The sequence below is a fragment of the Phyllostomus discolor genome, chromosome 9 (genome assembly GCF_004126475.2).
Source record: "Phyllostomus discolor isolate MPI-MPIP mPhyDis1 chromosome 9, mPhyDis1.pri.v3, whole genome shotgun sequence".
NCBI classification, from domain to species: domain Eukaryota; kingdom Metazoa; phylum Chordata; class Mammalia; order Chiroptera; family Phyllostomidae; genus Phyllostomus; species Phyllostomus discolor.
In genome coordinates this window covers 6,432,854-6,455,098 of record NC_040911.2, presented here as the reverse complement: position 1 = coordinate 6,455,098, position 22,245 = coordinate 6,432,854, and positions in this window count along the sequence as shown.

The following is a 22,245-nucleotide window of genomic DNA, read 5'->3' as shown; positions in this document are numbered from 1 at the left end:
ATATGTGGTAAATATTGACACACATGCACACATAGTGGAAAGTTACTCAGCCTTAAAAAAATAAAATCTTCCTGGCTGGGGTAGCTCAGTGGATTGAGCGCGGCCTGCGAACCAAAGTGTCACAGGTTCGATTCCCAGTCAGGGTACATGCCTGGGTTGCAGGCCATGACTCCCAGCAACCGCACATTGATGTTTCTCTCTCTCTCTTTCTCCCTCCCTTCCCTCTCTAAAAAATAAATAAATAAATAAAATATTTAAAAAATATATTTCCTAGTATTAGGTGCCAAAAACATTTAAAAAAATAAAATAAAATCTTGACATTTGCAACAGCATAGGTGAACTTGGAGGACATTATGCTAAGGTAGTAAGTCAGAAAATGAACCTGACTAAAATATAGACTTGGCTCACAAACAACATGGAGATGGTGCATGAAGGGCAGTGTTTGGTAAGCACCAGTCTGCCCCTGACAAAGGGGTGTATGATGTCATGACCCCTGAGCCACACGTTTACAAATTCCACTAAAAAATATGTAACATTTATTAAGACTGCCCTCACAAGGTTTCTGATACGAAGAAACTGTTCACTCCTCATTAAATTTAACAAGTAAGATTTAAATGTTACTGAATTCATTTTTCACGTCACGTAGTTATTAAGCCCAACTATAAGACAAAGGTACGCTCAGATCTGCAGAAGCAAACATAACTATAAAGTGACCCTTAAGAGCAGGTGTCATAATGAAAGGGGTTGAAGAATGTATAGGTAATCAGCAGGTAATTAAAATGCCACGTGGTCGTTTCTACACTAGAAGTCTTACTGATGATATTCCTTAGAAAGATGATGCACTATAAAGAGAAAGGAGATACTTAAGTGTGCAATAATATAAATAAATTGTCTCGAAATTTATGCAAAGGAAAGTAAGAAAGACATCCCAGGAAAAAGACCTACTTTTCAGCTTTGGCAAAGGCAGTAGAGGTGTAAACATGATAACACTTTTTAACATGTTTGGGGACAAGAACAAGAAAAGAGTTGTTTTCTGACGTGCAGAATGAAATTAGCTACACAGATGGATCGTCAGTTCAGAGAAGCCTGGTATGCACTGCAAAGTAATTATTTTGAGATTCTTCCATGTCGTTACTACATAGATCATCCATTCCACGTTATTGCTGAGTAGTGTTCCACGGCGCGCATGTCTCCCAGCGTTTCCTCCACCCACTCACTGATGGGCACGTGGAAAACACTGCTCCAGTTTCTGTGTGCACTCACATGCTCCCCGTTTCCCTTGGTAGACACGTAGGTGTGGGATGACTGAGTCATAAAATGGGTACATGGTTAACTGTTTAAGAACCTGGCGGTTTCCCAAAGCAACTGGACAATTTTACCTACCAACCTGAGGTGTGCAAGGTTTCTTCTTCCGCCACTTTCTCACCAACAGTCTTCACTGTAATAGGTGAGACAGCAGTTATCTTATTATTGAGATCTGAGGATTCTTTACCTATCTTGGGTATATAGTCTTTATCAGATTTTCTCCCAGTTTAGAACTTACCATTTTATTGTCTAACCAATGTTTTCCAAAGGGCAGACATTTTTAATACTGGTGAATTAAAACTTAAAACTTTTCTTCCAATTTCCAGCCCACCCACACTGTGTAATGAACTCTGATTAAACACATTGGGACATCTGAAATTGCCCTTCAGCTTACTGATGGTGTGCCCTGTCTATTTATTTTTATTCATTTTTTCCCACTGTGTTTTTTTTTTTATTTGGGAGCATTACAATCGCTATATCTTCAGATTTGCCCATCTGTTCTCCTGGCAAAGTTAATCTTCTGTTAATGCCATCCAGTGAGTTTTTCAACACAGATACACTACTGTAAATTTAAATTTCATCTTCTGAATTACAATTCAGGTCTTTCTTACATCGTTCATGTCTTTACTTATGAATAGATGGACCAGAGTCACACATAATATCTGCCTTAATACACTTGTCTTCTAATCCTAACATCTGTGCCCATCCTGGCTTGGGTTCAATGCACGATTCTCCTCCTCATTGCAGACTCTATTTTTCTGCATCTCTGCAAGCCTATTCATCTTATATGAAATGACAAACATTGTAAAGTTTAACTTGTTGGATACTGGGCGGGGGGTTATTCCTAAAAATTCTATTGAACGTTGTTCTGGGATGCACTTAGTTCATGATCACAAGTTTGCGTCTTTAGGATCTTGTTTTGAAGGTGATCAGGTGGGACCAGAGCAGTTCCATTGCAGGGCTCATGGTTCGCTACTACTGATGCAATACCTGTGGGTACGGCACCCGATACCTGGTGGATTAGGAGAGCTTCCTGGGTTGACCGGAGGGAATAGGCAGAAGTTCCAGCCCTGTGTGAACCCTGCTCGTTCCCTCTAGTTCTTGGTGGTGGGTCCTCCCCTGGCTCCTGGGGGCTGTCTCACCTGCACACACTGACCGGACACCCCTGGGGTGCACTCCCCTCTGCGACACTCTAGCCTGTCCTCGACTCTGTGAGTTGCCCATTTTCTGCCTGGTTTCTCTGTCTCTGAACTGGGAAACTCATCATTTGGAAAAGGGGAGAACTGAAAAAAATGGTAATGTGTTTACTAGCCAGGAGGGAACAAACAAACAACAAACAAGCATCAAGAAACTGGCAAGATGTGGACTGAAGAAGACAGTTTGGACAAGGCTGAAGGAGACAAGTCCTCCCTTAAGCACACGGAATTTATCGAGACATGAATTCCCTCAGTTCCTGCGTGCTCTGCTGTTTGCCTGCCATCTTTTTACCTGCTTCCGTCAGTGGGTCTTCGTTAATTTTTGTCTCCTTGTTTTACTCCTGCTTATTCCGTTTCTGCTCACTCTTACTCCACATTATTCCACGTTGTACCTTTTCCCCTCAAGCCTCGCCCTCCACTCAGCGTCACTTCCTGCACCTGCTGACCTGAATTACACCTGACTGCAACGGTGACATGACTGTGACCATGACCATGACCTATCTGAACGTGAAGTGGCATATGCATGCAATCAAATGTGAATGTTATCATACAGCAATTAACCTTAGCAAGAACAGCCTCACTAATTATGTGAAAGAATAATTAGGTACTAATTACTTTACAGAGGCCGGTAAAATTAAAAAAAAAAACTTAACAATTTAAGCATATATCAAAAAACACAGTTTATTGTGTAAGTTCTCAGTGGTATTATCTATAAAAAGGTAGAAATATTTATGAATTATTACAAATCCATTCTAAGGGTTACTTTTTTCTTTATCTTTCCGGTAACTATACTTTTGTTTTATTTCAAGAATATTTGAAGGGCAAACTTGCTGATAAACAGTAATTTTTATAAAACTTGACAAAGCATGCCATGCAGTTAACGCTTCCTTTTCTCAAGAGCTATAAAAATGACTGTAAGTGATCATTTGTACAAAACACCAGTAATGAAACTTGTAACTTTCTTTTTTCAATTGTATAAAATATTTTTAAAATTTATGTTTAGAGAGAGGGAAATGGAGGAAGAAAGAGAGAGAAATATCAGTGTGTCGTGTGCCCCCCACCAAGGACCTGGCCGGAACCCAGGCATGTGCCCTGACTGGGAATTGAACCAGAGGCCCTTTGGTTCACAGACTGGCACTCAATCCACTGAGCCACTCCAGCCAGGGCATTAATAACTCTCTTTAGCGACATTTTACTACTCATTTATCTTGGTTGTTGTTCAGAAGAAAGAGCATTATTATTCTTATTATGAGAAACACGCTTTCCAGTGACAATTGTAAGTAGAGCATCCCACAGCCCAACAGTCATAGGGGTGCCCTATGTCTTTGACAGCAACCTGACCTGCTGTCCCTCTGATTCTATACGGGAGAGACCACAAACAGGGCCTTTGCAATAGAAGCCTTTGCTGTGTGATACTTTCTCTGAATTCCTAGGTTGATTCTCTGGGTACCAAGAAGCCCACCTTTTTGTACTCCTGCCCAAGTCAACACCCATCTTCCAAGAAGGCACACACAATACCTTTTAAGTTAATTTTGCTGCTGGCTCCTTCTTGACATACTACATTTTTCCTCCCCTCCCTATCTAGCCCATTTTTCTTAAGACTTCATATTCCCAGGAGATTTTCAAACAACCTATATCTGACAAATCATGCCAGACCACATTCTTTTTAAAAAGTAATAATTAATAGCAAGATAGGTTTCTAATGAAAATAAGTTAATTAAATAAACTTCATAATAAAAATTCTGTATTTTTTAAAAGTAAAATGAACAAGAGATGCTCCACATATGCTACTATTTGCATGGGCTTGGTGGAAGAAACTTAATTTGCGGTGACAAAGTGGAAAACACCATGTTTATACTTTATAGATGTCCCCTTTAAAATTTTTGATATGGTTTGCAAAGCATATTAACAAAATGGAAAAGTAAGTACAATAGAGAATGAGATTGAAATTCATGGAAATAACTTGGATTTGGAAGAGAGGGTTACATATGTTAGAATTCCCTGAGGCAACTTACACCCAGCCAGCCGGCTTTCAGACGGCAGATGGGTCATATAGGCACTGACATTAAGTGACATTCTCCCATTGAATTTTTGACAAAGACAAACTATTCATCAAGAGAGTCTTCGTCATTAGACATTTGTGCCTTCCTTTCTGGAGGAGAAAACATACTGCATCATGACTGCTGTGCGGTACCATTAAAATGATTGAATGAGCCTATCCGCTTCTTACTTTTTTAATTCCATGCGCACGAGAGGCGTGTGCGAGAGTGGAAGATGACAAGTCACACCGATTGCTCACCATCAGTCATAAGGCTGAGCATGAAGGACCATGCCAACCCCATCTCCCCTTTTTACTCTTGAACCAGAGAGCTCCTTTTCTCAAAATTATACAGATATTTGAACTCCCAAACTGAGTGAACATTGACATGTCTCTTCAGTTTTAAACGACTCTCATTACTTGTGGGAGAGAAAATACTGTAGTTGAAATGTTTTTCTACCTTACTCTCACCTTCCTTCCCAGATTGATAATTCAGTCTTTTAGTTGGTACAGCCCTTGAACTTTAGTATCATCTGTAATGACCTGCACAAAGGTCTATTTTTCCCAGGCAGAACAGAGGTCTCAATATTTACACAAATTTTCTATTTTCTTAATGGCTGTTAGGCTTCCTGTGAACCTTATAGCGAACTTACATGAAGACTGGTAGCTGACAAGTGATTGAATACCATCTCTCACCCAGATGAAACAATCTCGTTCCAGGGGTGCTTTCTGAATATCTACTGCGAAGCCGCGAGACAGGATAGCTTTATACAGGAAATGCTGCATAATGTAAAAGGGCAATAAGAAAAGGCAGAAGTGACTGAGTTTTGATGCTTGAATCATGAGTTTGTTATTTGGCACCGAAAAGAAAACATAAATTCTCTAGATGTCAATTCTCTGTATCTGAGAGCTCCTTGCAGTTAGGTGATTTTTCAGTATTTCTCAGCTGAAAAGTTTCTCCAAGACAATTTTGGCAGTAAAGCTTGGGAAAGTAACTAAGAGTTTTATTCAATTTCCTCTTTCTCCATCAAAACGCCCTCCATCTCTATGTAGCATTAGAGGGTGCATTTAAAATATCTACATCCCAAATTCTTGAGATTGCCTCAGGGTCCATATTACCTTATTTTGCTCGCATTTTATCTACAGCAACTGATCTCTATTCCATTAAACCACTGTAATTCATTTAAGCAGCAGGATGTTGCTCGTGCAGGACACGGGCCTCAGATGCCCATATTCGCCCTGGGATTTGTTCAGGAGTTCGACATTCAAAAATTGCCTGTTCCACTTTACACTGCCGCCTGTTTTTCCTTAACATTGTCTCTCTTAACCAGCAATTTTGAACGTTGTCTCTGGCCAAAGAAGGAGGAATTTGGTCTTCATGATCATTGATCTCCCGGATTTGGAACTTGCTTCCTTTTTGCTATTTTTGGATCCACGCACCTCTCTGAATGGAGCATCTTCAGTTGTTCGGGAGAAGGGCTTCCACCTCGGGCTCACAGCGCCTTTGAAGTCCATCCCCACAGAACTTCAGGGGGTGTATTTTTGAGCCAACAATGGGCCTGTCTAGCCGAAGGCTGGAATTGAAAACTTAGGCTTTGAACTTCCCTAATGTTTTGAATTACCTAACCCTGATAAAATGTAGTTCAGATCTTGCCTTTTCAAGGTGCAGGCTCTGAGCTTGTCTCTCATCCCCACACACCATTCTGTCAAAGTCAAAGTGGAGAAAGAAGTAGGATCCCTTTAGGAAAATAACTCAAGTCTTTGCATTTCCTGTTCACTGCTCTTCCTGGTAACACACTTTTTCCTCATTGGTTTCAGATGGTCATTTGAAGAATGAGGAAATGTAAGACAGTCAGAGAACAAGCTGATAACAATTTCAGGAGAATCAGAGCATTTCTGATAAAGGCTGAGATTTAACTACACGGAGTGTGAAAATTGATACACAGAAACCTCACTTAAAATGGAGTTGGAGGCTAGAAGAGAACTCAATCATTTGTCACTGAATGCACAGTACTGACCCCTACAGGGAGAGGCAGTCCCTTGCATCTCCAACAGGAACCGACACTAGTTTATTACTTCAGCAGGAACAAGAAAAAAGATATTTTCCTTTCCCAGTAACAGCCCAGCCAATGGGAGACTGGTAGAACTCAGCCAATGAGAAGTCACTATACTTTGTACTTTCAGTTTTCTGTAATGGATTCTTTGTTTGCAACAGCCCCACCTGCGGTCCATAGAGATTTTTTCCAACTTTGTTTCTTTGGATTAGATCTGTGGGTGATTTGCCTTTAAAACACATCCCTAGACTTACTTTTGTCATTCACAAATAAACCCATTTTGATGGAAAAATATCTGGCCATTTGTTTAAGGCCAACGAGGGGTATTCAACATACCCCTCATGATGCTTACTTAACAATATAAAATTTTATTTTGATCTATAAGATACAACATGAAATTATTTTATCTCTGTTATTTCATATTTAAAAACTAGATCCTAATAGCAGAAGTCACTGTCCTAATAAAATAAAGTGCATATGGAAGTATACTAAGTAAATATATTAAATAAAAGATGTTCGCTATGTTTAACTTGATTCATGGGATAATTTACTGGTTATCTTATGCACAGAAATGCATAAATGTCACCTAAGATTATGTTCTGTCAAAAGAACATTAAAGGGCACCTTTTATTAGGTGATTCGCCATAATAAGATTCTGATACATTCTCTACGATTGCGGGTTTATCTCTGTATTATTTCAAAGCTTCACACTGTTTCCCCTCAACATCAGCCTTTTCTGTCATAACTCCATCATTCAATAAAGAGGAATGCAGGCAGTAGTGGGTGAATAAGAACCAGCCAGGAGAAAGGAATAATATAATTTTTTTCACTTCGTTCAAGTTTTCTAATTCTAGAATTGATTTCACATTTTAAAGTTCACTTGAAATCAAGCAGAACCAAAACAATTTACAAATATAGAAGCCTGAATATCCAAAAACAAGGTCTATTTGCTTCGTGTGTGCAGGCATTCATCCAGTTATTTCAGTATATCAACGGGGATTACACACAACTGACAAAGGCTCTTGCTTTTATAGAAAATTCTTTTCTTTGCCCACCCATGTTAAATTATTATGCTTTTCGCTGTATGCAAGTTAACAGAAATTGAGAGAAATCATGGTGTTATGAACAGATAAAAGTAGTATTTATGCACTAACTTCTACTGACCAATACCCGGTATCCTTAATGACAGTTCTGTCTGCTTCGACAGGTTTTTGTGGGGTTTTTTTTTCAGTTTTTTAAACATTCTCAACCTATTGACCAAAGCAATGCTTCCGTCTCAAATTCAATTTAAAGTTCTGTCTTGGTACAGATTTGGCCTGGTTCTCCAGGGGGCTGGGGGAGGGGCTTGGCCTCTCACAGCCACCCTCCCTTTTCTGGGCTCACGGTGCTGACATTGTGGATGGGAAAAAAGAGAAAGGTAATTTTTTTTTATTGACCACCACTGGTGAGCTCCCTGTCCTCTTATGTAATGGCTCTAACTGCCTTAGATCGTGGTGTTTCCTTCACAATGTGTAGCTCTCTCTTGTGCCAAGAACATTAATGTTCGGCCTCTGAGCAGGACCCACTTAACACAGGAAAGTGGGTTTATTTCCTCTATAAGCTCTCATGCTTCCTGTGGCCCAGCTGTAAGGCCTTGGAGAGCAGTATCCTCATTTTAATAATCTTCATACTCACAGCTCCATGTGCAATTTGGACATTTTGGAAAAAAAATGTTTAACTAAAGATAATGGTTCTGACATTGATTTTAGGGTCATATTTGATTAGTGAACTTTTATTCCTTGACATATGTTTCATATCTTATAAGGATTAAAAAAAACTATAGGACCCTAAAACTCTAAACAGACTTATGATTCACAAAAATTATCAAAAAATTATGGGAAATTCCATAGAGATGAGAAAATAAGTAAAGAGGGGTATTTGGGAAGGAAATCACCAAGACGAACAAAACTTAATGGTTCCATATTCACTGTTTTTGTGTTTATCTATCTGCTACAAAAAACCAACATGTACAGTTACCCATTTGATAAGTAACACCACTTTTAAACATACACCTATACACATGCAAACATGTACATACATGTTGTAATATGACAGTGGTTTTAATCACAGCACAAATATAAACTTTTATTTTAGGATATACTTTCTACCTCTCAATTGTTGAATAGGGCATTTTAACTTATTTGGTTGCATGCATGCAATAAAACCTAGCTTATCATAAAAAAATATATACTTTGTTATCCAATATAAAGAGAGAACAAAAGTCAGATACGAGAAGGCAGGGAATAAAGCTAACTGTCTTTCATTTGTAGCTATTTAGACGGCTTTACAAGAATGGCCTGAACATAATAATTTCAGTAGCTTTAAAAAGCATTTCACAGCAATCCAACAGCCTTTCATGATAAAGCACTCAACAATCTAGGTATAAAAATGTCCTCAAATTGATAATGGCACCAATGAAAAGCCCACAACCAGCACCATACTTCATGGCAAATAACGTGAAAGCTTTCTCCGTAAAATCAGGAGAAAGAATATTTAGTTTCCCTGCTTCTACTCAACACTGGGCTGGAGGTTGTGTTCAGAGGAAAGAGGCAAGGAAATGAAATAAAAACCATTAGGACTGGAAAAAAAAAGATTAAACCTATCTCAATTGGAAGATGACAATCTTTTATAGAAAAGATTAAGGAATCCCCTTAAGAAACTATTAGGGCTAATAAATAATTCAGCAAAGTTGTATGTAAGACCAATGTACAAAAATAATTGCCTTTCTAGTGCCCATGAACAATCCAAAAATAACACTTTAAAAATGCATTTACAGGGGCATTGAAAAGAATAAAATACTTAGGAACCAATTTCACAGAAGTGAAAAATTCATATGCCGAGAGGGAAAATATCAAACTCTACCTCCCTCTAGTCTTCCAGGTGGGAAAAGGGAAGAGGCCAACTCCAGACCACTCCAGCCATAGACAGGGAGAGGAGAAAAGCTAAGAGGCACCTGTGAAGTTCACACCGAGAGGCCTAAGCTCACAGAAAGACTGAGACCCCACCTGGGAGTACAGGGCACGTCCCCTCCTCCCACACCTTTGAACAACATTACTCGAGGCCTCTTTACAGCTCTTCTACCCACTCCTCGTGTCTGGTTGTGAATTTAAAAAATTACAAGGCGTATCGCAAGGAAAACGCACAATTTGAAGAGACAGACCTCGCAGGAATATTGGCATTATCGGACGAGGAATTTAAGACTGCGATACACCACGGGCTGTCATGGATGAAGTAGAGGGCATCCAAGAACAGATGGGGCATGAAAGCAGAGAGCTGGGAATCCTGAGGAAGAACCTGGAAACACTGGAGATAAAACACACTGTACAAAAATGAAAACTGGGTCTGGTGGGTGTGTCCGTAGACTGAACACAACTGAGGACGGAATCTCTGAGCCGGAGGATAAATGTATCCATAGAATCCGAGAAAACTGAAAGCAGAGAGAACAAAGATTGAGGAAGACAGAATGCCCAAGCACTGAGGGACAACCACGATAAGCATAACATATGCACAGTACACCAGAAGGAGAAGAAGGAGAGACACAGTTGCTAAAACTTGGGGGCAAGCACGGCGTCCTCCGGTAGGTGATGGATAAATGCACTGTGGTCAGTCCTCACAGTGGAACATTGTTCAGCACTAAACGGGGTCGAGCTATCAAGCCATGAGTGTTGGAAGGTACTGGGACTTGGAGGACCTGAGCCACCGCCTGTGCTGAAACAAAGAAGGTACGAGCCACCTGGACCTGGCCACTAGGTTCCCCGCTATCAGAGGCAACTGAGGCATAACTGCCATCATCCTGCTGGAAACGGGTTGAACCCCCACTGTCCCTCCCCCCCTCTCTCTCATGCCTTCCCCAGGAACAAGGCACATAAACCTCCTGGACTGTCTGCCACCAAATCAGTCATCCCGGACCAGAGAGCATTGTTGTTTTGCAAACACCTACACCCTGGACATCTGGGACAGACCAGCAAGGTGACTCACCCACCTGGGGGTCTTCTCCACACCCTTAACAACCTCCCCGCCCCTTCCCTTGGGGCTGCAGTCTGTTCAGACTCAGCCCGCTTGCTTGCAATGGCTTCCCTCTAAAAAAAAAAGCCCTTAATTGGACCTTACTGGCTCCGGGTCCTTTCTTAGCCACCTCTGCTACCTGACACTGAGAAGATATGGAAGACACTTGAATGCATTTTACTCACCAATCTGAAAAGAATACATGCTGTATGATGCCAACGATGTGACATTCTGGAAAAGGCAAAGCCATTAACAGGAAAGGATCCATGGTCTCCAGGGGCTGGGAGGAGGGAGGGGTGAACAGGTGGAGTGTGGAGGCTTTTTAGGGAAGTGGAATGACTCTGGATGATACTGAACTGGTGGACGTAGGTCATATACAAAGAATGCACAACACCGAGAGTGAACCCCCTTGAGAACTGGGGACCGGGAGTGACTATGGTGTGTCATTGGAGGCTTCTTGGTTACAACAGAGGTGGCAGTCAGATGGGTGATGCTAATGGGGGTGGGGGCCTGTGTGGGGCTGGAAGGCATGTGGAAAATCTCTGTACCTTCACTTGAATTTTGCTGTAAACTTAAAACTGTTCTAACACTAGAGTCTTCATTTTTAAAAGGAAGTAAAAGAAGCCTTTTCCTGTGAAGAGATAAAATCTGAGAAAGATTGATGGATGGGCTGAAATCTGCTGTCTTAACTTTTGGCAGGGGATCTTGGGACACACGCACGATTTGGACAAAGTGGATTTGGGTGGATATATAACACGCTTTAGTAGATGTCTGGCTCGAAGCCCACGCTGGAAGGTGCTACGGGGGAAGGAACCAAGCTGAGGACTGAGTTATGACTCGGAAGGTGTGACTGGAGAGAATATTCTGTGGCATCCTGCATCTACCTGGATGCATAATTAGAATAAATACCACTTATGAAGTGGGCACTTCGGTCTTCTTCTTTTTATGGTGACTATTAACTAACTCTGCTCTTCTCCGGTGTTCAGTATTCATCATCTGTAGGTACCTTTTGAATCGTCCAAGCCTTCCTAAGTAGTCAATTCTAAGCAATGGTTATGCAATGCATACAAAAGGAAGGTGATTTTTCTGATGGTAATGCATCAAGTAGAAGTTTTAATTGTAAAAACTACCTCTTTAACAGGCTTCTATGGGTAGTTTATAAAGCATATGTTCCACGCATGTTAATGGACTATCAGGGATTAAACGAGGTATATTTTCCAATTACCCGAGCTATGCCTGACATGGGCAAGACTATAAAAGAAGTTCAACTGGCCAAGGGGGACCTGGACGCCTTGCAGTCGCACTGAATACCTTCCTTGCCAATAGTAATTTGGGAGGCCAGGCAGAACCACATGCGTTCTGGTGGGCTGGGTTCCGGCGTGTGTTTCCTGCGATGCTGTGAGAGCACCTGGATCTGCTGCCCTGCTGCCATGATCCGGTGAGGCGAGACCTGGGCTTCCCAGCCATGAAGAGTGAGCGGTTAGAGAAGAACACGGGCGGCGCCAGGCAAAGTGATGCCTCGGAGAAGGAAAGGCAGGGACACGGGGGACCGCCCTCACCCCTGTGATAAATGGAGGCGATGCTCTCTGATAAACACAGCCTTCCTTCAAGGCTTGGTTCCGACTGTGACATTTCTGGAGCAGCCACGGACAATCTCTAGGCTCTGAGAAATGAGTTCTTTCTCACTGACCCTGTCACCGAGCAGAAAATCTCCGAAGACTTAGCAGGCTATTCAGACTTAGAGAAAATCATGTTCTTTGTTTAGGAAGTCTGTTGATCTCTGCCCCCCAGGGACGGACCGAGGCCTGCATGTGAATAGAGGCTGAGCTGAAACCAGCATTTCAAGTTTCGTAAGGATGGTGGCTCAGGCGGTCTTACTAGATTCTCAGGCACTGTGTCTGATGTTAGCAGCACAGGCGAAGGGAACGCACAGACCCGTGTCTCCGCAGAACCCCAATAGGTCCACCGGCAGAGAGCTCCTGGGGTCTGCATCCCGCCGATTCCCGAGGGAGCTGCTCTGTGTAGCTCAGGTGAGAGACAACTGCTAGCTTCCTTCTGGTACCGGGGGGCAGGCCCTGGAGATTCCTACACAGCCGAACGACATTAGAGTTAGAGAATTCCGAGGTCAGAAATACTGGTGCTTCCTGGGTGACGTCAGAGGGACGCTGGGGCAACGGGAGAACTCAGCGCAACCTCATGCACTGGCGGGGCAGAGGTGGCGTTACTGCCTGTGACCGCCACTGCCTCGCTGCTTGTACAGCCTTGGAGGAGGGAGGAGGGCGTGCGAGCACGGAGGAGGGGCCAGGAGAGGAGTAGAAGGGGGAGGAGAGCCCTGGGGGCGTGGGGGGTGGGGAGTTGAATATTTGCAGCCATTGCCTTTGTTGTTAAGTCAGGCACCTGCGCTGAGCTTAAGGACAAGAAATACAACAGAAACAAAACATAAGGTCCACTCAGTTATGGACGGAGAATGTGAATGTAAAGCAAGTCATGGGCATACTCACCTTAAAGCCAGCTTTCCAGTTCCGAAAGGGATTGGGATGCTCACCTCCAAGACTGAGAGTGCCTAGCCAGGCACCTGTGGTCTGAGGACAACCCCCCCCCTCCAGGCTGCCTTAACCTCGCAGGTAATGAAAAACCTCTCTCAGTGTCGATAGGAAGAAAGAATCACTTGAAAATTAGTGTAGATAAAAGTCCCCAAGGACAACCGATGCAGAAAGGACAAATGGATTCTATTTTAGCTCTTCCAGGAGCCCCAAGGGGCTGGCCACTGCTCAGCCTGTAATAGTAGCAAACTTAATTCAATTAAGATCATCAGGAGGCAGAAATGAAGTCTGGGATGATGCTAGGTCGCACGAAGAGAGTTCACTGAAGCGCCACTCGGAGTCTCAGGAGTGAGAGAGAGTGACAGTGCCCCCGCGGGTGGGAGGGGCCAAGCTCACCTAACAGCTCTGCTCTGTTCAACCTCTTTTTGATCACCCGGCATACCTGAACACCCCTATTGTTCCCTACAAAGTGAAATTAAATGTGATTTTTTTGTGTGTGTTTTTTTAAAAAGCCTTCCTGGTGAAATGATTCAAAGCATAAGCCATACTGATAACCATTCAGTGGCCTCCGCTCAGCCTGTGAGGGGACATTTGCATATAGATAGCCTGGTTTCTGGAGGAACTCAGACTTTTTAAAACTTGAACCTGACTTACACACCTATTTTGTATTTGCTCATTTGGTAAAGGAAGAAAGTTCTCTGTCATTATCGGTGTTTGTTTATCTTTTTACTGTGTTAACATTTATTCCGTTTGATCTAATGTTTGCAGAGCTCTGAAGTCCCCATGAGGTAGAATATTATTTTGATAAACCATTATTTTCTAGAGGGGGCAGATTGATGAGTGATATATGATCATTATCTCCTTTGGCCATGGGGGGTTTGTGTGTGTATAGTTTTCAACATGCAACCAACACCTTAAATTTGAAATAAGAATTTTTTAAGAGATGAAGAAAGCCCTGTCCAAAAATAAACATTACTAAGGTAAAAAAAAAACCAACAAAACCCAGTAAGTCGAAAATACTTTCATGGTATTTTTTTCCATATTGATCCCTCAGCATTACCAGTTATAACTTCCTTCTGGACACTGACAGCTTTTGCTGGGAATCAATGCTCTTGAAGGATGTAAGGATAAACAAACATTCCCCTGCTGAGTGTGCTTTGTCTTTCTCCATTTAGCTGCCTTTCAGGCTTGCTGCAAGTTATATAATTTTATTCTCCTTTATTTTCATACCGCACAGACTTGAGCATATAAACATTCTTTTGCCCTGGCTCATGTGGCTCAGTGGATTGAGTGCTGGCCAGCGAACCAAAGGGTCACAGGTTCGATTCCCAGTCAGGGCACACACCTGGGTTGTGGGTCAGGTCCCCAGTAGGGGGCATGTGAGAGGCAACCACACACCGATATTCCTCTCCTTTTCTTTCTTCCTCCCTTCTCCTCTCTCTAAGAATAAATAAAGTCTTTTAAAAACTAAACATTCTTTTATTTTTACTCTCTAACTTCATACATGTTCTTCACATAATGTTTAAATTAAAACAAAAACATGCTTTTTGAGTGGTTTTTATTAGGTCTCCTGAAGGCTGCTTGTCCATAGGTCCTTTCTTCCTTCCTCTCTCTTCTTTCTTTCCTCTGCCCTTCTTTCCCACAAAAGTGGTAAAAATGTGTAAAAGTTGTCAAACAATTTTCAAGCTTGTAAGGTAAAAGTGAAACTCACTTCCCAGACACAACCCTCAATTTCACGCTAAAGTCTGAGACCTTTAAAAACTGGCGGAGTTGTGTTCAGCCTGGTCTGACTCTCCTTATTGGGCAATGTTGGATTTTTTTTTTAATAACATCTGAGGCAGGGGCGGAGGGCATGGCGGTGGGGGGGGCGGTGAGCACCATTTTCTGACACCATTCATTTGGTGGATTTACCTGGCAAAATCACAGTTTATGTTATAAATATAAATGCAAGAAGCGTGCAGCGCAGACAAACCTCTCAGCGTATTATGGGGGCAGGGGGTGGTTAACAAGAGCTACAGGAGGTGAGCTCTCATGCCGCTGTTGACACAATGGAGCCTTCGTCACAGGCACAGAGACCTCCACAATGATCAACAGTAGCATGAGCAAAGCGTTGCCACTCCCCCAGCCCAGCACAGCCCCTGACTGGCACACGGACAGCCGAGTACTCCTCTCCGGTAAGGCTTACGTCCTCCATGGTAGAGACACCTGCAGCACCTCTAAGTACGGGCCCAAACCCATTTCCATCTCTGCTGCCCTAACACTGCCTATAAATTAAAATTAGTTCTACCTCGGGAAAAAAGGTCTGAACTACATATCTCATGAAGACCTGGAAGTGGGGGGGTCTGTCTCGGGAGATCTACTCAGAGACGGTCCTTTTGTCCTGCTGATAACCTTGGGAGATTTCTATGCCTGCGAGCGATGTGTTGGCGGATTAACTTCGTGTTGGAGTGATATTTCAACTGCAATATTTGCCATTGCACAACAGAGTGATGCTATGAGCCTTGTCTAAATTTATTTTTCTTTTTTACTCATCTAAATGGTATTTCTCAAAAACTACAGACAACAGAAAAATAAACTGTATTGACTAATTGGCTGACGTCCAGCAAGACGACAAAGCTCACGGAGATATGCAGGGGTCATCATTGTGACAATTTTGCAGTGTCTTGCATAATTACTGAGACTCAAACACTATTTTACTCAGCCGTATAATAAAATAGAAGAGCTTAATTTACTGGGGATTAATAGAGTCTCAGGACATATGAAAAAGTTTGAACTCCTAAATATAAGTTATAGGTCAGGGTGTGACATAATTTACTTGGTTTGGTTTGTTTTAATCATAATAAATGATTAAAATACCCTTTAATAAAACATCAAAATGATAAAACCTCACTTTTTCCCCCTACTTTTTCTTTTTTGTTTTCCTGTTCTTCTTCTTCTTCTTTTTTTAAAGATAAGGAAATTTCCAGAAGGGCAAGTGACTTTCAATTTAACTTGGGATCCATTTTACAAATGTAGTTTCATAATCAAAACAGCACAGGATCTTTAAGCTGGAATCATCCGGGTATAGATTTTACGTGCAGTGTTATTTAGAGAGGACACTAGAAAGAAAAACAAAGTAAAATCACCTATTTTGGCCTCTCTGTTGAAACTCTGGATGTATGTGAGTATGAGTGTGTGTGTGTGTGTGTGTTAGAGAAGTTAACTGTGAATTGTCTTCATGAAAGTTCTCAACAATTTTACATCCCAGAAGTCAAGAAGTTTTATACTGAGAATTAACTAAATATTATTTGTTATGATTATTTACCTTTTAAAACTCTTCATGAGAATGGAAAAGGATTGTATACAGCAGGTTATCTTTATTTCTCCAGGTTCGAAATTTCCTTTATTCTCTAAATATTTTAATTACATTAATTTGTTTCCTTTGGATCATTTCCATTTTCTTACTCTCTCCAGGAAAATCTAAGGAATTATGAATGAAAGAGAATGATCTCACTTTGTAAAATGCCCTCAACTTGACCTCCATACCTCTGACTCAGGCACAATAGTTGGCCCATTAGGTTTCCGAAATCTTTTCATATAAATTGATGTCTAATCTTCTGCTTTTCCATTAGAATCATTGCTATCAGTGGAAATCCTACTCCTCAGGCCCTGAGAATGAGGTTAAAACCGTGTGGAGGAAGGCGATATCATTTGCTGAGCTTGAGTGGTGGTGAGAGTTACATCACAGATACAAGTGATATTCATCCAACCACGACAGAACTCAGCACGAGGAGACTGGGGCATGGAGGTCCAGCCTTCCAAGGCCAGGGCGGGGCTGTCTGGTCTGTTTGCAGTGGATTGGATAGGTCTTTCCATTGCCAAGATTTGTTAGTCTAACTACTGCAGCGCAGTGACTGATACATGTAATTCCAAGGGCCAGCACCAGGTTGCAACCGAGACCATGTGCTGGCATTCAAAGTGACAGGCAGTGTCGGGTGCCTGTGCCTGCGTGAGACTCTGGGGATTTTGCTCCAGGCCCATGGGGAGAAGGAAAGGAGAGATGGTGAGGAGCACCCAGAGATGGACCCCTTGTTGCTGGGAATGATCGTTACAGGCACATATAGTGGAAGCAGATGGTGTTTGGTTTTACCACTCTTTACTTTCTTTAGATTAAGCTAAGTGCCATTTGTTTCTACAACCCACAAGGTTTTAGCTCAAATATTATTCGTAAGAGAAGGGCATCTAAACCCAGTGAAAGGGTAGCCATGCGATAGAGACAATGCTCTTTTAACTTGCCTTGCGTGGTCTCTCGTGGAAAATAACCTGGGCATATCACTGGCATGGTTTCCTCCACAAGGGCCCATCACACTAAATCAAATTGTACTGACAGTTGTTGTTTAAATCAGGGCCCCTCTCTCTATCGAAGCTTACAGGCGTCGAATGCCACCCTCTCCTGTGCTGCCCTTCATTGCATCTTGCGCCGTCAGGAGCGAACCTAGGTCATCAGGCCTGTTATGCAACAGGATCCTCCATCCCGCATAACATTGGAAATGGCCAGGCCACCAAGTGCGTGAGCCCTTTGTACAAAATCCAGCCACACTCCTCGTGAATTTTCTCACAACTGCATTGATGCTGAGCAGCGTAGAGAGACTGCCTTGGAGGACTTGCTCATTAACGCTGCTTCCAGAAGCCTGCCAGACTTCTTTCAGTGTCTAGGAGTCCCCACAGTAATCTGATTCCATTCTCATACATCATGGTGTTGATTCAAATAATTGTGAGCTATACGACACGTTGCCCACGATCTTCAAAATGTCCAAGAAAGAAAATCCTCTGTCGCTCATCATTCTGATGAGGCTGCTTTGCAGATTCTGTCCCAGACTTTCTCCCCACTGCTGAATGCTAATGGCAAGGGGTGGTGAGGGAGAAAATACATTACACAGTAAAGGAGCATCAAGAAAAATTTCGGCCTGTCACACTGAGCTCATTTGAACCCACCACACTCTCTCTCCGCATGACCAAGTTGCTTCTCCACCAAGGAACACCGACGGCCGATTGAATAATTTCCGTGACCTCCCCACATTCTGCCATTTTCCTCTGCACGCGATCACTGTCTTAAAACCATAAAGAGCTCTTTGGGAATGAAAGACATATGGTGCCATTCCATCAGGAAGAATGTAGCAAATTTTCACCCTGCAAATAACCGGAGGCATTACTGCAGGTCTACTTTTAGCAGCTGTGGCTGCAGACACTACTTTTCAAGAGTACTTGGTTTTAGCTGGATGGGCCCAAAGGAAAATGCTTTCAAATCACAGGATGGCAGGGTAAAGAAAACCTCGCTGTCTGATAGATCGGGAGGCACTGCAATTTTAGAACACGCCACCCTCTTCAGTGCTGATGAGAAGAATCTCCTCTTACAATCAGGGGCCAGATGGAATTTCACACGTCAGATCTACACACTCAAAAGGTCCAATATCATATCGCAGATGTGAAAGGCATCTAAAATCTGACCATCGACATGAACTGGGAGATCTAATCCATCTAGATTGTTTGCTGAATGCAATTTATATTCAAATATTCATGGAATGAAGGTTAGGGTCATGGATGAGCCTTGTTTTTCTGCCACACTGCTGCTCGCTCTACTACATAAAAAATGAATGGGCTAGAAAATGAATGATGAAACAATCATATATGAATCTGGGGTTTTTTTGGTGTATTAGCAACAGTGATCAATATAGGTTTGATTGATTGTGTGTCGAGAAAGCTAGCCTGAGCACTCCCATATGCGAAACTCTTGTGAGGCCTGTTTATCATTAGTCCCACCTTGAGGCCTCTTGATATCTGTCCAGGGATGTATCTCGAACTGCTGATGAATACCTGAGTGCTTGTTCATAGACGATGTTACAAACGGAATTGTCTTCCCCCAAAACCCGTGCACTGAAGTCTGAAACCCTGGTGTCTCAGAATATGACAGTGGTAGGAGACAGGGTTTTTAAAGAGGTTGGTTATTAAGTTAAACGAGGCCTTCAGTGTGGCCCCTGACCGGACCAGGGTCTGTAGAAGGGGAGGGAGGGGGTTTGGACCCAGAGGAGGGAGAGACCGTGTGAGGACTCGGGGAGAAGGCGGCGTCCGCCAGCCAGGAGAGGGGCCTCGCGACAAAGCCGACCCACTGACACCTGCGTCTTGGACTCCGGGCCCTCACAACCGCGAGCAAATGCGTCTCTGTTGTCTGAGCCAGAGACAAAGACAAAACCAAAATAATGAATATGCCCTGAGATATTACTAAGTGTTATGGAGTGAAAACTTTCTATCTGTCAGGAACCATTCTCGGCACTCTTAAATCTGTGTCAGAGTCCTAAGACGTATGTCCTGTATTTTATTATACAAGGCAACACAGAGAAATCGGGAGGGCTTATGTGTGTTCTGCTACAAAATTTAAGTTATTGGTTTATACCGGGGTGGGCAGAAGTAGGTTGACAGTTGTTGGCATGGCAAGTATGTCATACAAAAATAAACCCACAACTGTCGACCTGCTTTTGCCCTCTCTCTTATATTTTTAAACAGTTGTGAAAAAAGGGGGGTGTTTTAAAAGATTATTAGAAAACACAAGATGTATGTGTGTGTATGTCACATATGTCAACACATATATGTACATACTGTGTCAATATAACATTGCATATTTAAAGGAAAAACCAAAAACAATCATCTAAAGAGTGCCCAGCCAGACTTTTCTGATGGTTTATGTTGCGTTTGGATGAGCCAGTAAAGGTAGCGACTGCACCGGGTTCCTTCCTGGCTGTTTCCGTTGTCAGTAACCCCCACTGAGCGAGGACATGGGCTGCTTCATCGGGCCCTTCGCGTTCTAATTGTGGACGGGCGAGCCTGCGGGAGCCTTATCTCTCTGTGGCCAGCCTTCTGACTCCTCTGTGTTTCAGTTGTCTTAGAACCAGGGAGCTTGATCACAGGCATAGCAGACGGATAGGTGCTTATGTAACTCTTGTCTGTGCTGAGGTATGTCATGCATTTTTCAGACAGAAAATTATTCTTAGCAGAAATGTTCGGAATTGTTTTTAAACATATCAATAACAAGAGGGCTACGGTAGATGAAGTACAATTTCACAAGGAAAGATGTTGCTGTAAATATGCATCTTTCACTCAGCTTTTAAACTTTCAGCTGTTCCCCCAGATCCTTGCCTGTAGGTCCTTTCTCTCAAAGTCCTCTCTCCCCCTGACACACCGTGCAGCACATTAGGCTCGGGAGAAGCCACTGGTTACACTGGTGGTGCCTTGTCGGGAGAGCTCGGTCCTAGGGGGCTGTGGTCATTTAAGATTACAAAGACATGGCTTGGAAATCCAGAAAAATCTGGGTTTTTCTGACAAGAATCAGTCAAGGTAGACGCATTGCTTACGATCACCATCTCCAAGTCTGTGGATGGCTTTGGAATTGAAAAATCTCACTCTGCACCATCCAGCATCCCTCCATTCCATCTTCTTCACAAGCACGCCTGACAAGGTCCCAAATATCTTTCTGTGTGTGTGTGTGTGTGTGTGTGTGTGTGTAATGGGTCAAAGCTACTTAAAGTATAGAAAATATTTTATTCAAGGAGTACGTATACTCTATATTTTCCTCACTCAATGTCAAATTAAGGCCCAGAGATTTGCCGGAAAGAACCAAACTTTTAGTAAAGACTGAGTGAAAATAAGAAGGTAAAAGAAAAGGCATATGGCCTGGAAAAAGGTGTACAATTTTTGTATGTCCTCACCCTGTTCACACAGAGAAAGAACTGCAGGAAGACGAGAGTGACCATCGGCATACACACTCACATACACACATGAAAAGTAAAAAAAAAAAAAAGCCACTTCAGGGTTTCTCATGTCACTTTATGTCTCTAGGCATAGAGATTTGTGGTAGCCGCGTATTTTTAGTGGAAAACGAATGGGTAACCATCTTGGTTTGAAACAAAAACTGAAAGGTTCTGGGTTATTCTTGACGGGAAGGTTGAAGGCAATTTGCTCTAGTTGCTCCAGATAAAGAACAGAAGTGGATCTTCCTTTTTTCCTTGAAGGTTTTGTTGTTGTTGTTGTTGTTGTTTTGTTTTGTTTTGTTTTGTTTTGAGCAAAAGAAGCCCTAGCCTTGGGAAAGCTGTCTCTGAAGGGAGTCAAGCAACAGGGCAGAGCCACGTGGGGGCGGCCAGTCTTCCCGAGAGGCTGGCTACCCGTAAGACCCCTCAGTCACGACAGCCTCCTCGCAGGAGCGGGGGTCTGAAGAGGAGGGGGCCGTGCCTACTCATGAGAGGGAGCCGTAGGAAAAGAGATCAGAAGCTGGAAAGGCCTCAGGTTTTAAAATAACACTATAAAGTAACACAGTTAAGTCATGTGCAATTATTCAAAACTACGGAAAAGTTAAAGACCAGGACATATAATAGATGCCTCTACCATCACGATTCTCTGGGAAAATTGGCACGGTCATAAATTTTCTCTAGCAAAACCAAATAGATATTTAAACACAAGCATAAAAATCAAAAATTGGAAGTTTGGGGAACACTAGAATTATGCCAGCGATCGGATAATACTAAGTTTATTCAGTGGCTTATGCTTCCACTTTGTAATTGTTTTCTGTAAGATTGCTACACTTCTTACACTGAGATTTTCATTGTCCTTAATGATACTTAACGATTCAAAGGCACGATGCACACTTGGTGGCAAGTTAACTACAATGAAACTCCACCCTCCTGGAAGCTCCATCAGTACCTCCCCAGGTACAGGTAACTATTCTGAGTGCGAATGACTTTCCTCCGTGCAAAGCCTGCGCCAGCACTACACTCTGAGGGCTCCTGCATGCTTGATCCATGATGTCACATCGAACTGGAAGATTCACTTTGCAACAAAGGAGGTATAGGAGTGGGCCCTGCAGCATAAACGCCATTCATTATGTCACACGCCAGAGCATCCAGAAGGGGCTAACCTCACGGAGTGCTGGAGTAGCCTGCAGGAGGCACCCCTGGAGCCCCAGCGTGGGGCAGTTCCCCGGATGCACGGGTAACCTCGTCAGGACGCAGCGAGTGAATCCACTCAGAGACGGTGGCACT